Source organism: Scyliorhinus canicula, chromosome 5 (assembly GCF_902713615.1).
Source record: "Scyliorhinus canicula chromosome 5, sScyCan1.1, whole genome shotgun sequence".
Lineage (NCBI taxonomy): Eukaryota > Metazoa > Chordata > Chondrichthyes > Carcharhiniformes > Scyliorhinidae > Scyliorhinus > Scyliorhinus canicula.
Genome location: NC_052150.1, coordinates 74720505 through 74734938, shown reverse-complemented (window position 1 = coordinate 74734938; position 14434 = coordinate 74720505). Strand labels below are relative to the sequence as shown.

General features: G+C 45.2%; 1 protein-coding gene across 1 annotated transcript in view; it reads right to left on the bottom strand.

Annotated features, from left to right (window-relative positions):
* pde11al (phosphodiesterase 11a, like) overlaps positions 1 to 14434 on the bottom strand; it is a 392598-nt gene that overhangs the window by 212821 nt on the left and 165343 nt on the right. The window lies entirely within an intron of this gene.

Sequence of the window (14434 nt, the reverse complement as noted above, 5' to 3'; positions counted from 1 at the left end):
GCGTGGCTGACGTCATTAGGCGCCGCCGCGGCGTCAGTCTTGGCGCGCTGGGCCTTGAAGCCAGGGACAAGGCCCAGCGGCCGAGTTTCCCGGTACAGCCCTCCTATCACCCGGGGAGGGGAGAATAGTGGGCCGGGAGAGGCTTCCGATGCCGTCGTGAACCTCTCCGGGTTTCACGACGGCATCGGGCCTTGCGGAGAATTCCGCCCCACATCTTTCCATTACGGCCTTCGGTGCAGCATTGGAAGATGTTGGGTGCCTGATCCCTGCCACGCTGAGCAATTGTTGTGTTTTCCCAAGACAAAATCACTTTTGGAATGACCATCAGCCTGTGCTCCAACCAAAATGTGCAGGCTAATTTAAAATGTGCAGGCTATTTTTAAGTTGTCGAGGTTAACTTCAACTCGTACAGGCCACTCGTGATTTTGTGCCTCCTGCGCAGGCTTTCAATAGTGCAGTTAGTGCTGGCTCCACTCGACAATTATTTTAAAAGAATTTGCATGCTGCAGGCATTGGAAGCAGCTGGTTAATTATGCATTATGATCCCCATGGTTGCTTTCAGTTCTTATTGAATTCCCTGACCACAGAGGCTAAACCAGAAAGTGAAAGTTCGAACAATTAGCTCAATTTAAAATCATGCACAAAAAGTGAATGAAGAACAGGAAAGGTAGACGATTAAGCAAGGGAGAGATTAAGAAAAAGGAAAACTAAAGAAAAAAATGTAATTCTCCAACAGAAATGAAAATAAGTTTTTAACCATTACTGGAATGGTAGTGGAGAGTTAATGTTACTTAAATAGTAATCCAGCTGCCCGGACCAATGGTCAGGGACATGAGATCAAATCCCACTGACAGAAAAGTCCCACAAGGAGGCCACTCATTAATTGGGGTGGTGCTGCCCAGGGAGTTCTCAACGTTGACAAAAAATCCCATTTGTTTCATGACATCAGGTCGAAGGCAAGAAACCTCCTACAGCCCTATCTTCAATGATTGTGGAGCCCTGCAGACCAGGCATAAGACATTTGCAACCACCTACCACCCTCCCCCAGCTGATGAATAATACTCCTCCATGTTGAGCACATTTGGAAGAAGCACAGAGTATCCAGGACTAACGTGGGAAAGGTCAACCCCCAGCATCAAGAGTGGCTCTACTACTGACAGCCAGTCAAATCCTGAAGAGCATACCTGCCAGACCAGGTCAGTGGCAAGCAATCAAGGAATCAACCTGAGGGAAAAATCTACTAGACCTCAGCCTCGCCGATCTCCTGTCACAGATTAATGTGTGTTTGACACGTTTTGTGCAAGCATAGGAGAGGATGTCAGCATCAGCAGAATTCACGTAACTTAAAATGAGGTAAAGCTACAACACAGGACCACCTACAAGCCAGAATAAGGAAGCAGCATATGACAAACAAGAGCTAAGTGATCCCCCAAATCAACAGACAAGATCAATGCTCTGCAGTCCTGCCACGTCAGTCATGAATGGTTATAGACAATTAAACAATTTATCAGGAGGCTGCATAAACAGAAACCTCCTACAGCCCTATCTTCAATGATTGTGGAGCCCTGCAGGCCAGTGCATAAAACATTTCCACCACCTTCAACCAAATATTCCAAGCAGATGATCTAGGTCAGCCTCCTCCAGAGGTCAACAGCATCACCAATGCCAGATTATCACAAAATTGAACTGTTGAACCTCCAGGTCTCTGTTTCTTACAAGAGGCCTAACAGTTACGTATCAAACAAACTCTGAACTTATGATTCAACACAATTTTATGAACTAAACTTCAATAAAATAACTATGTATTCAAATCTTATGCTATACAAATGATCCCAAATTTGTCTTGCAGCTTTTGATATAAGATAGATATTACCCCATGAGAACTGGCCAGGTTTCTTCTTGTTCGGAGGTCTCTTCTATTCGCTGAGTTTTTAACTGAGGATGTTGTATGTGCAATGGTGATCCTAGGTTATGATAAAACAAGTGAGTCAAGAGCTGCATATTTATTCCTCCTGTGTACGTGTTCCATGGAAGGGGTCATGTCCGCTCCAAGAGCGCAACGGCCAAATGAGCCAATTCTTCAAACCACACAGTCCATCTTTCAGACACTGTGGTTACAGGTGTCGAATTGTGCAAATGCAAGTTCCTGCTTTTTGCACTTTACAAACTTTCCTTAGATAGGTCATTTAAAGGTCCCTGGATATGCTTATTGTTACACAATTCAATGGGAGTCAGAGGGAAACTCGCCACTGGTTGGAGTAATACCTCGCACAAAGGAAGAGTTTTGTGGTTGTTGAAGGTCAATCATCTCAATCCTGGGACATCACTGCACGAGCTTCTCGGGGTTATGTCCAAGATCCAATCATTTTCAGCTGCTTCATTAATGACCTTTCCTCCATCATAAGTTCAAAAGTGGGAATGTGCGGTAATGATTGCAAAGTGTTCAGGACCATTTGCAACTCCTCAGATATTGAAACAGTCTATTCTCATGTAGCAAAATATGAACAATATCCAGGCTTGATAAGTGACAAATAACATTCGGACTGCACAAGTGACAGGTAATAACCATCTCTGATAAGAGAGATTCTAACTATTTTCCCTCGATATTCAACAGCACTGCCATTACTGAATTCCCACCATCAAGAGCCTGGGAGTTACCACTGATTTGAAACTTAATTAGACCATATAGCTATGGCTATGAGAGCAGGTCACAGACTGGGAATTTTGCAGGGAGCAACTTCTGACTCCACAAAGCCTGACCAACAAATCAAGGCACAAGTCAACAATATGGTGGAACACTGACAGCTTGTCAGGATGATTGCAGCTCCAACAACATTCGTGAAGCTCCACACCACCTTGGCGAAAGCAGCCTATCAACAGCCCAACCACGACTTAAACATTTACTCCTTCCACCACTGGTACATAGAGTCAACGATTTATACAAAATATACTGCAGCAACTGGCTGAGCTGCCTTCAACAACATCTTTCACACCCTGTTAAAATTTCATGTACAGTTCAATAACATTTACTGCTGCGTTTAGTTGGAATTTTGTGTTTTCAAGTACCACAACTTACACCAGGGGTGGGCAAACTACGGCCCGCGGGCCGCATGCGGCCCGCCAAAGGTATTTCTGCGGCCCACCAAGTCATTTAAAAAAAAAAAAAAAAAAATTTTTTTAAAATTTTTTTTAAGGTTAATGGGGGGGGCTGTTGGGTTACTTACTGGTATAGGGTGGATACGTTGACTTGAGTAGGGTGATCATTGCTCGGCACAACATCGAGGGCCGAAGGGCCTGTTCTGTGCTGTACTGTTCTATGTTCTATATGAGGCGCCCAGAATCATAACCGGGTGAAGTAATTATTTTACTTAATATACTATGCGGCCCTTTGTGAATTGTGAATTTCTGAATGTGGCCCTTGCACGGAAAAGTTTGCCCACCCCTGACTTACACAGTTCCATATATTCAAAAGCTGAATATCTCGGCAACATACTATTACACTGAAGCATTTGGAGAAGTAGAGTAACTCAGTCAGCAATTTCTAGGTTACCTTACTTGACTGCGTATTTGCGGACACCAGAAGTTGATGTATAATTTACTCATGAATAATGGTGAGCACTCATAACTTCAACATTACACCCACTGAAACTCTGGCCCATAACTGCAAACTACTGGATTTTAAAAGAAGCAAACTCCTCCAAATTAAATCTGAAGATGGTGAACAGACCCACATTAGAATTTGCGTTTGCTAATTTGGTGCAAATCTTGCAAGTTTTATGTTCCAAAAGTCTCAGATGTGGAATTTAACCAAATTGATCCTGAAAATGAAAGTCACTGGCTTGTACTGTCATCGACAATTAATTGCTGAAAATACTCCAGAGTAACGTCACCACACTAAAGCAACCGTACATTTTTTGCGATTTGAGGCCACCTGCAGGAATTAGTCTCACATTGCTTCAACTCTACACTGGTTGCAGTGTAACTGGATAATCAAATTGTAATTCTTTTTACTGCTTATAGCCTGGGCAGTTCCTGTCGACTGCATGCAGATATTGAAAATGTAACCAGCATTGAAGTGTTGCTGAGCAGGGCTCTGTGGGGCAGGCTGAAGAGACTGAATGGCCTATTTGAATTTAATTCATGTGCATTTGTATTTAATCATGTCTATTTAATCACATAAACCCAGAAGTTCCATTTGCCTGACCAAAATGTGATACAGGTCCGAAAATAGTATCTACTTGGGTCCAGCTCTGTGGGCATGATTTAACTGGAAAGAAGTCCCATTTATGGCGCATTAAGTAGGGTGTTTTTCAGCGCCTGCAGCTTCAAGAACTGCTCTGCTCTCAAAAGGGTCTCTGACTGGCCTCGGTGAGGAATTCCCCACCGAGGCCGCACTTACCTTCATCCCCTGGACTGACACGCTCAGCTCGTCAGGACAGGAAGAGATCAGGGCACAATTGTTGAATGCAGCCCCGATCTCGCAACCCACTACCACAGCCGCTGGGGCCCCTAATGCTCCAAATTGTTAGGGGGTCCTCAAGCAGAACCCCCCCCCCAACCCCAGCTCACAAGGGCAATGCATCCCCGGGCCCGAGGAATCTGCCACCCCAGCACCGCCAGTCTGGCACCCTAGCAGTGCCCCTTCCATCCTGGCAGTGCTACCTGGGCACCCTGGCAGTGCCTGTGGACCTCCGATGGCCTGGAAACCCCCCAGGTGCCTGGTCCACGTTTGTGGCAAGGTCCTCCGGGTACTGACGTTTGATCCAAGACTTTGGGAAACTCTGGCGCAGATATATTTAAGTGAATTTAACTGAAATATGCAATTCTGGTTCACGCCCAGTGAGGGTGAGATCCAGATTGCGCAGTCTTGCAGGATCTCGTTAGATCTCACGAGGCATCCTTAAGGGCCTCATTGTATTCCCAGTCGGGCGTGGCGAGGCTGTACAATCGTGCCCTATACTTCTGTAAAGTGGGTGTGAAGGAAAGAATTTGAACTTCGATTTCTCCCTTACACATCAGGATGTTCCAAAATGCCTTCTAACGAATCAAATGGTGTTAAAATGTAGTTAGTCTTGAAATGTAAGCAACTGGTCTCAGACCAATACTGTCACTCTGACAAAATCGATTTTTCAGCAAGAAATAGCAGAACAGAGGGCAGCAAGGTGGCACAGTGGTTAGCACTCCAACCTCACGGTGTCGAGTTCTCAGGTTCAAGGTTACATGAGAAAAATGGGCTGCACAACAAGAGGGTTACACACCAGTTTCTGTCTGAGCCTGAAATTTTGCCAAATTCTGGTAAGGTTCTGCCTATTGTCCCAGGGCCAGGGCAGGGATGAGGAGAGTTTCCGCTGTGGAAGCCAACTGCAAATCACGCCTTATCTTCCAATCCCAATTTCATTAATTATGCAAACTGTGATTCGACGTCATCTTCTGTGGCATGGCGAGCTTGATTGCATGAGTCGCACCATCATCTCTAGGTGTTGCACTTGAAAAGGCACCCAATATCACTGGCCCACTGTTGAAGAAAGTAGATGGATCTCCAAGAACACACTTGAGACTGGAAAACGAACCTCCACAAAAACACTGAACTTGGAAGATCCACCTGATAGATGCTTCCCCCAACCACTGCTGTGGTGTTCCGACTGACGGCCTCCATCCGGAACATTGGAATCAGCCCCAGGCACTAAGAGTTATAGAGATTTACAGATGTATTCTGCACCAGCATGCTTTTGCGTTGACATCACAGAGAATGGGCATGGGGGGAAAGAGTCCAGTCGGGCCTCTCCCCAAGGTCTCCCAGGATCCTAACAAAAGGGATAGGTTCCTTACTGCCCAAAGGGCACCCTGGCTACCCAAAGGCATCCACCAAGTTCAGGCCTCCTCTTGTTAGCACTGCAGCCTCACAGCACCAGGGACATGGGTTCGATTCCAGTCCTGGGAGACTGTGTGGAGTTTGTATGTTCTCCCATGTCTGCGTGGGTTTCCTCCGAGTGCTCCGGTTTCCTCTCGCAGTCCAAAGATGTGCAGGTTAAGTGGATTGGCCATGCTAAATTGCCCCTTAGTGCCCGAAAGATTAGGTGGGGTTACAGCGATAGGGCGCAGGGCAGAGTGCTCTTTCGGAGGGTCGGTGCATCCGATGGGCCAAATGGCCTCCTACGGCACTGCAGGGATTCAATGATTCTATACCTGTTCTAATCTGCGCATTCCAGATTCCACATTCCTGTTCTTCCAAAATCCCACTTCACTGGAAGCAGCTGGTGATTTACATGGCCACCTGCCTTCACGCATTGTGCATGCGCAAACCATCTCTGTGAAGAGGAACAATGTCAGAATCAGAGGCGGAACTTCAAAAAATTTCAGCAATTTCAGGGAATTTTGCCACGACAGAGAACTTCTCCGTCATGGCAAAAATCCAGGCCTTACTCTTCAATGGAATTGGTGTTCATCAAAAATATATATCAAAGGTTTATTCAACAGTGTACAAATAACTGATGAAACAATCTATATCGTATTGAAATAATAAATGTGTTCTTGCCCATGACTTCATCATAACCTCAGGATGTAAAATGAAGCAGGACTCCTATGGTTCACTTCTATACCCATGCAATAAAACCGACAATGCTTTTTTTAAAAATCAGAATCAATTCAAATAGTCAAAACGAAAAAAAGCATATCAAGGATAATCACACTTCTCCACAAGAATTTGGTTTTTAAAAGAAGTTTCTATATGTTTTGGGTCAAAATAATATAACGGGGAGGTAATATTTCCACTATTCTGAAACATCCTGCTCATACATTACCAGTCTGTCATCTCCTTTGCATCTTTGAAACTAGCCAAACACGACACTGCTCTCCTGAAGGATTCATTTCAGTTTATGAAAGCAAAAATTGATGGTGCTGACAGTTTGGGACCTTCCAATGCACTGGGTTTCCATTTGTCCAGTGCAATACAATGAAATATTTTACTTAAGATGATTTACTTCACTTGGTGCATTGCTCACTGATCCATCCATTTCCTTTGTGTTGCTGCCACAGTAGATTGTAACAGAAGATTATATCCCTGTATCAAGCAAAAAGGCTGACTGATTCTGCTCTGCACCAGCAGGGTGCAGGTATATTGCTATTCTGCAGATTCCTTCATGTGAAACGAATGTTACATTGGAGAAGAATATGTAAAATAAATTAGGTTGCATCGCTGCTGGCTCAACCATGGAATAAAATTTCCCACAGGAAACTCTGAAAAGTTTAAAAATCAACAATGGTATGTGTTTATTGTGAATTTTCAGTGGGCAAGGGACATTGTGCTGAAACCCAGAATAAACACATGCCTTTCAGGTCACTGCTACCATTAGCCTTTGAGTATGTGTTTACAATTGCCGTAAAAAGTGCCAGTTAGATGTAGGACTGATTTCCCTCAGTTCTCCACAAGTTTTAACTGTGCAAAAGGAGTAATTATAAAGAATTAATATGAATGCTCATTATTTAGAAAGTACTATTTCCTATTTATGATAATAGTACCATTGTGGATTGCTTAAACCTTTCTAGTGAGTTATTTACACTACCCTGAAGATTAACAATTAACATTTATAATGTTAACAATAGGGTGCAGGCTAATAAACCACACACATTACAGAACATTGCCCTAATTATTACACATGTATTAGAACAACTACAATAACAATGTATTAGGAAAATTATAACAAGGAATCAAAGCCAGGGAGGAAACGGGCAGGCAAGACTGAGGGGAGGCAAGAAACAAAGGAATGCTGGAGTGATGCTTATGTCTGAGCACAGGAAGGACAATGGCTGCAAACATGTTGGAGAAAAAGAGGCAGTGGCATGCGGTCGATGGCCAGCTTCAGGCCAAGCAGGAAAGTTGCAGATATAGTTGTTAAGTGAGGTGCTTGTATTTTGGGAATAGAGGGATACGGACCCAGGAAATGTAGAAGATTGTAGTTTAGTCGGGCAGCATGGTCGGCACGGGCTTGGAGGGCCGAAGGGCCTGTTCCCGTGCTGTACAATTTCTTTGTTCTTTGTTCTGCGCATGCTCGTTTTTCCAATCTCCTGCCGATGCTCACACATCGGACCTTAGTTCTAATACATGTGTCACAAAAATAAAATGGAAAATAATAATAACGGACAATGGGTGTGGGGGACCTCAATATAAACAGAGGCTCAACATTTCTTGGCGATATGTTTAACACCATAACTGCCCCAGGAAATTATGGGGTGAGTGAATTGTGTCTGCCATAGCATAATTTTCCAGAGTTTCTGTTCTGCTTCACCTCGTTCTGTTCCGACTCGGTGAAATCAATGGTGATCATCTAGAATTATGCCAGTTTTTATGCCAAGGGCACTTAGACTGAAAGTTAATGATGCGGGTGTGTTGATTAAAATAAAGCCATCGTTTACCAACATATTACACATTTAGCAACTGAGGTGGAGTGGACTCTATATTTTATGATATGCTCATATTATATTAAAATGAAGTTCTATGCCAGGCTATGATCCCCTTAACATCCCTGCTGCAGCTTCTGGCCCCAAATTAAAGGCTTTAAACTGACAACACACCTAAACTGAAGTGTCACATCCAAAAGGTTATTCATGCATTTTCTGTTGTCATTTCAGTTTTCCAACATTTGTATTATTTGTTTCCTCATACATCCACTGTTGCTGAGATTTACTATTATTTCCAGTGATTCAGAGTTGTGTTTAATTTGTTATCACAGCTCTTGGTCACAGTGACATTGACAGAAAATAGTTCAGAGCACACAGCTGGCACTTTGAACGTCCTTCTCCCCCTTCACTAATGCATTAACATTACTGATACTTTGGTGGTTCTAAGCGGACAGAATAATTCTACTTCGTATTCGTTATTTTCTGTTTCATACATGAGTTCATTAGAGTTTCATATTTATGTGGAAGGTGTACTTTGTTATTTCCTTTGCATTTCTCAATGCCGGCTTCAATATTTTTACGTTGATGTTCAACTACTTGTCATTAAAGAAATTATGGTTTCATTTTATTGCTGCTTTCTCTATTTTCTTACAAAGAGCACCAAGTGATTCTGTGTGGACATGTATTTTGCACAAAATAAATGCAGATTAAAAATACATGCCACTTCACATCTGCAATTTGTTTTTTAAAGGGCCATTTTACTCCTCCTAATTATAGTTCTTACAGTTGGTAAACTTCGGCTATTGTAAAACATATTTTTAAATTATTTTATTTGTCCACCTGTTCATGTTTCTCTGAATGTACGTCTTTTAATAGCAAGTGGTTAGATTATTGTGCAAACTACAGTTACACTTACCTCAAAGTAAGAAATATCTGCATCACATTCAAAGGTACAGGGCAGGATTCTCCATTTGGGAGAATAAAGGTGCGATTTATTGGCTTTGTTACTCACTAAGTCCCGCGGAATTTGTGATGCTTGAGACGTCTCGCAAGATTCAGCTGAACCTCACGAAACATCACAGTCTGGATCTCATCCTCGCTGCACGAGATCCAGGTATACATATTTAAATTAGCCACTCGACTCATTAAAAATGTCTGCGCCGGATTCTCCCGGTTCCTGGGAACTAACTGTCTCACCAATGAGTCCTGCACCAGGTGCGGTTTAGTACTTATCCAGGCATAACGGCACATGGAGGGTTTCCCAGGCCACTGGAGACCCCCATGTAGTCAGGGACAGGGCAGGGTGGGCCTCTGGCTCTCCTGCTGGCACACGGGCACCACGGCACTGCCACCCTGGGCCAAGTGACCAGGTGGCACTACCAGGTTGGCAGGGGCACTGTCATGGGGATACTGTCAAAAGTCTGGGCATGAGGGACCAATGCCCATGAAATGGGAGGTGAGGGGTAGTGTGAAGGGTGGGGGTGTGAAGGGCAAGTATGAAGAGGCCTCACAAAGGTTGGGGGGGGGGGGGGGGTTAAAGGTGGAAGTCCTGAAAGGGAATACATCAAAAGGAGGGGATGGCACCCACCCTCACCCCATAGAAGGGTGTCCTCATGAGGGGGGGTGGGGGGGGGGGGGGGGGGGGGGGTAGGATGCCTATGTCTGCGGGAGCGATGTCATTGTCCGTGAGTGGGAGGGTGTGGGGCCCCTCAAGCTTACTTAGAGATTGGGGTACCCTTTCAAAATTGTAGCACGATCGCAGAGGAGGCGGGCTCACCAGCGAGTTTAGCTCCCCAGTGTGCGGTTGACTAGGGAGAAATTCCCCAGGTCCCAAAAAAAATAATAATTATGGTTGGATTTTTGTTTATTGTCACGTGTACCAAGGTACAGTGAAAAATATTTTTCAGCAAGCAGCTCAACAGATCATTAAGTACATGAAAAGAAAAGGAAATAAAAGAAAATACGTAATAGGGCAACACAAGGTACACAATGTAACTACATAACACCGGCATCGGGTGAAGCAGACAGGGGTGCAGTGTTAATCAGGTCAGTCCATAAGAGGGACTTTTAGGAGTCTGGTAACATCGAGGAAGAAGGTGTTTTTAAGTCTGTTCATGCGTGTTCTCAGACTTTTGTATCTCTGCCTGATGGAAGAGGTTGGAAGAGTGAGTAAGCCGGATGGGAGGGGTCTTTGATTATGCTGCCTGCTTTCCCCAGGCAGTGGGAGGTGTAGATGGGGTCAATGGATGGCAGGCAGGTTCGGGTGATGTACTGGCCTGTGTTCACGACTCGCTGGATAGATTGAATAGCGGTCTGAATCTTACCCAAAAAGCCAACGAGAAACACCCCGCCAAATTCACCCAAGGTGACACTTGGGAAAGTTTTGGTTGACTAGCGCCCTAAGTGTTGACACCTGCCATGCGGTATACTTTCCCTTAGGGGCGCTATTCAGTAAGGGACTCAGGACACGCAAATGGGCCAACGCTTTGCTGGTGCAAATTCAAAGCAATTCCCGGCCCAGCAAGCATACTAACCGTCAGGGCTGGAATTAGCGTTAAAGAGCCTGGAAGCTGGAGATGTTTTTAAGCACTCCACTTGCCGCATGTTCACTGCAGCCACCAAGATGGCTCAGAGAAGACCTGCCTCCCCCGAGGTCAGGAGTCCGAGGTGGTCCCACAGTTCCATATCAGTGAGGGGCGGAGGGACAGGGTGGGCCGCAGACTCAAACCTCCCCTCCTGATCACCAGCTGGGAGGGGGTTGCAGAGGTAGTCAACACTGCCAGCCTCACCAGGAGGAGACAGTTTGTGATCTGGAGGAGTGGGGGTCACTAGTGAGGCCTGTGCTCTGAGAGGGACAGAGAACCAGGAGGGCTCCAAAGGTCAGTGCAGGCAATCTCTGGTTAGGGTGAGCTCTGCTGATCCCACTTCCAGTTTTCTGGCGTGAAAGTCCACAGTTTTACAACAGCGTAGGGACATAGTTCCAAAAACAGGGAATCCTGCCCCCTGTTTCTTGATCCCAGCAAGTATGATATCTGATAAAGGAATATATATTGAAAATTATTCATTTTTTGCTACAGATCGATGTCACACAAGCTGACTCCTTTTTGCTGCATCTTTCATACGCCAACATACAGAAAAAGAGACTTCAATTTGATAATATGTAATTTAACCTTAGTTGAGACAATGGGCACGATCTAGCGGAAATGAAACAGGTCTATGTTGAGTGCGTAAAGCCGGGTGCTTCCCGGCGCTCACAACATTAAGGAATACTCCGCTATCTACGGTGACTGTTTATTTTGGAGCCTCAGCAGGGAATTAGCTACCGAGGCCACACTAAGTAACTCCATTCGCCAGTGCAGGAAGTGCCTTCTTGCGACCCTCAGACCACCCTCAACACGGCTCTCAAGCCCTCCCACTCCCCACCTAAAAAGAACAGGGCACCCCCGGGCCCGATCCCCAGCAGATACCAGCCAGGCATCTTGGTACTGCGAGCCTGACACCACCCCTGCCATTCTAGTAGTGCAACCTGGGCACTCTGGCAGTGGTAGAGTAGCACCCAGGCAGCACTGCCAGGGTACCAGGCTGGAAGGATAACATCCGGGGTGCCAGGGTGCTACCCTGCCCAGAGCTCAGCTACCCAGGAGCCCCCAAGCCCCTGGAAGACTCCAGGAGACCCTGCCCCCCCCCCCCCCCCCCCCCGCAAGTGCCTTTGTGGAGACCAGTACTAACCGGCGCTCACTCGGGGTCTCCAAGGCCAGGGGGTTAGATCTCTGGCGAGCGCATTTTAAAGTGATTCTTACTGCAACACTTTAATATGCAAATTTGCCTAATCTGGATCACACACATTGTGGGCGGGACATCTAATGGTATCTCGTGAGACGTGGCAAGCCAGGTAAATCCTGGAAGAGGCCTCAGTCTACCGGCCACGTCGTATCCCGATTCCGGCAGCACGTGGCTGGTACATCGCGCCAATGTTAGCAAATGAGGGAATCTCAGTTTGAATTCAGCATGTGAACTCAATATTTTGCAAACCATTATCGGAGTCCTCCTCTGGACTGTACAAAATAGTTTGAGCAATTGCTGCTTGGGCTTTCCTCACCTACTTCTAAATTCTCAAAACCTTCCCGTGCCCTACCCTTCCACCCATAAATCCCACCTTGCCACCTCTGTCAACGTCCTTTACTGGTAATTAGGTGGCCCGACTCGGCCCCAAACCCAACAGGTTGCCCCTGGCAGCCTACTTGGGATGCATAGCTCACAGGTTCCACTTAAATTATGCCCAGCTTTTAATTGGACCAGACATTCCAAAGTAACTTCCAAAAAATCTGCTTCTGTGCTCTGCCAGCCCAATACAGGCCTCACTTTGCTGGCATTCTAATGCGTGTCTTTATAAAGTGATTTTCTTCACTATGAAGAGCTTTGGGAAATCCTATTAAATGTGATACATAAATGTAAAATGTTTATTTTGTTCAATTATCTCCAAATTCCACTGCACAGGGAGTACATGATAATAATGGGTGGCACAGTGTTTAGCACTGCTACCTCACAGCACCAGGGACACAGGCTCAATTCCGACCTTGGGTGCCAAAGTCTGTATGGACTTTGCACTTTTTCCCCGTGTCTGCATGGGTTTCCATCAGGCGCTCCGGTTTTCTCCCACAGTCCAAAGATGTGCAGGTTAGGTGGATGGGCCATGCTAAATTGCTCCTTAGTGTGCAAAGATGTTCAGATTAGGCGGAGTTACAGGATAGGGCAGGGGAGTGAGCCCAGGTAGGGTGCTTTTTCAGAGAATCAGTGCAGGCTCAAATGGCCTCCTTCTGCACTGTCAGAATTCTATTCTAATTTAGTTATGAAAATCATTGATGAGCAGCACTACCAAAGTATTACTAACGCAGACTTTATTACACATTAATTTATTTGTGTTTTGTTTTCCTCACCTTCTCACAAATTGTCTTTCTGTTGAAACAATCTTTTTTTGTGCTTCAGTGCAACATTGCTCTTATATTCTTCCTCAATTACAGCTTCATGCCACTGTTGCCTGACCGAAAAACAGAAAGGTGGCCGGTTCAGGCCTATGCTGTAAATTAGTGTTTCATTTTCCTTGCATTCTTATGGGAGTCTCCACTGAACAACCACCTTCTGACTGGGAGCTTGATGGGTACGCAATCATGGCATAACCCTGCACATTCACCATCTCAGGGATTTAAGACCAGTATACTGCATAGCACTGTGTAGGCACATAGTAATTAAGTTGTTGGCAACCAAGAAAGCAGCTGACAGAGATTTTACTATGCTGATAACACGTGACATCCTGGAATGGCTGAGCACTCTGAACGCAGAAAACATTTTGGGCCCCACCAACATTCCAGTTTTAGTCCTGAAGACTTATGTTCCAGAACAGGTTGCAGCACTATCAATTCTGTTCTACAGCATAGGCATCTGCTAGACAATTTCAAAATTGCACAGAGATGCACAGTCTACAAAAAGCAGGACAAATCCAAATGACCAATTAACACCACATCAAACTATTTGCAATGATCAGCGAAGTAAAGGAAGGTGTCATCAACAATGCTATCAAGCGACACTTCAGTCAGCAACAACCTGCTCACTGAAGCTCAGTCTGGTTCCTGAGCGTATTATAGCCCAAACATGGATAAAATCGCTGAATTCCAGAGACAAGGTAAAAGAGATTGCACTTGGCATCAAGGCAGCATTTGGCCAAGTGTGACATCAAGGCACCCAAGTTATATGAGAATCAGGGTTAAATCTCTGCACCAGTTGCAATCACACCTAGCACAAAAGGAAAATGGAGTGGCTACGGAGGCCAATCATCTCAGCCCCAGGATATCATTATCGGAGTTCTTCAGGATAGTGTCCTTGGCCCAAATATCTTCAGCCACATTATTGATCCTTCATCATAAGGTCAATAGTAGGGATGATCAGTGATGTTTGTACAGTGTTCAGTACCTCCTCTGATAATAAAATAGTCTGTGCCCACATGCAGCAAGGTTTGGACAACATTCAGGCTGGGGATTAG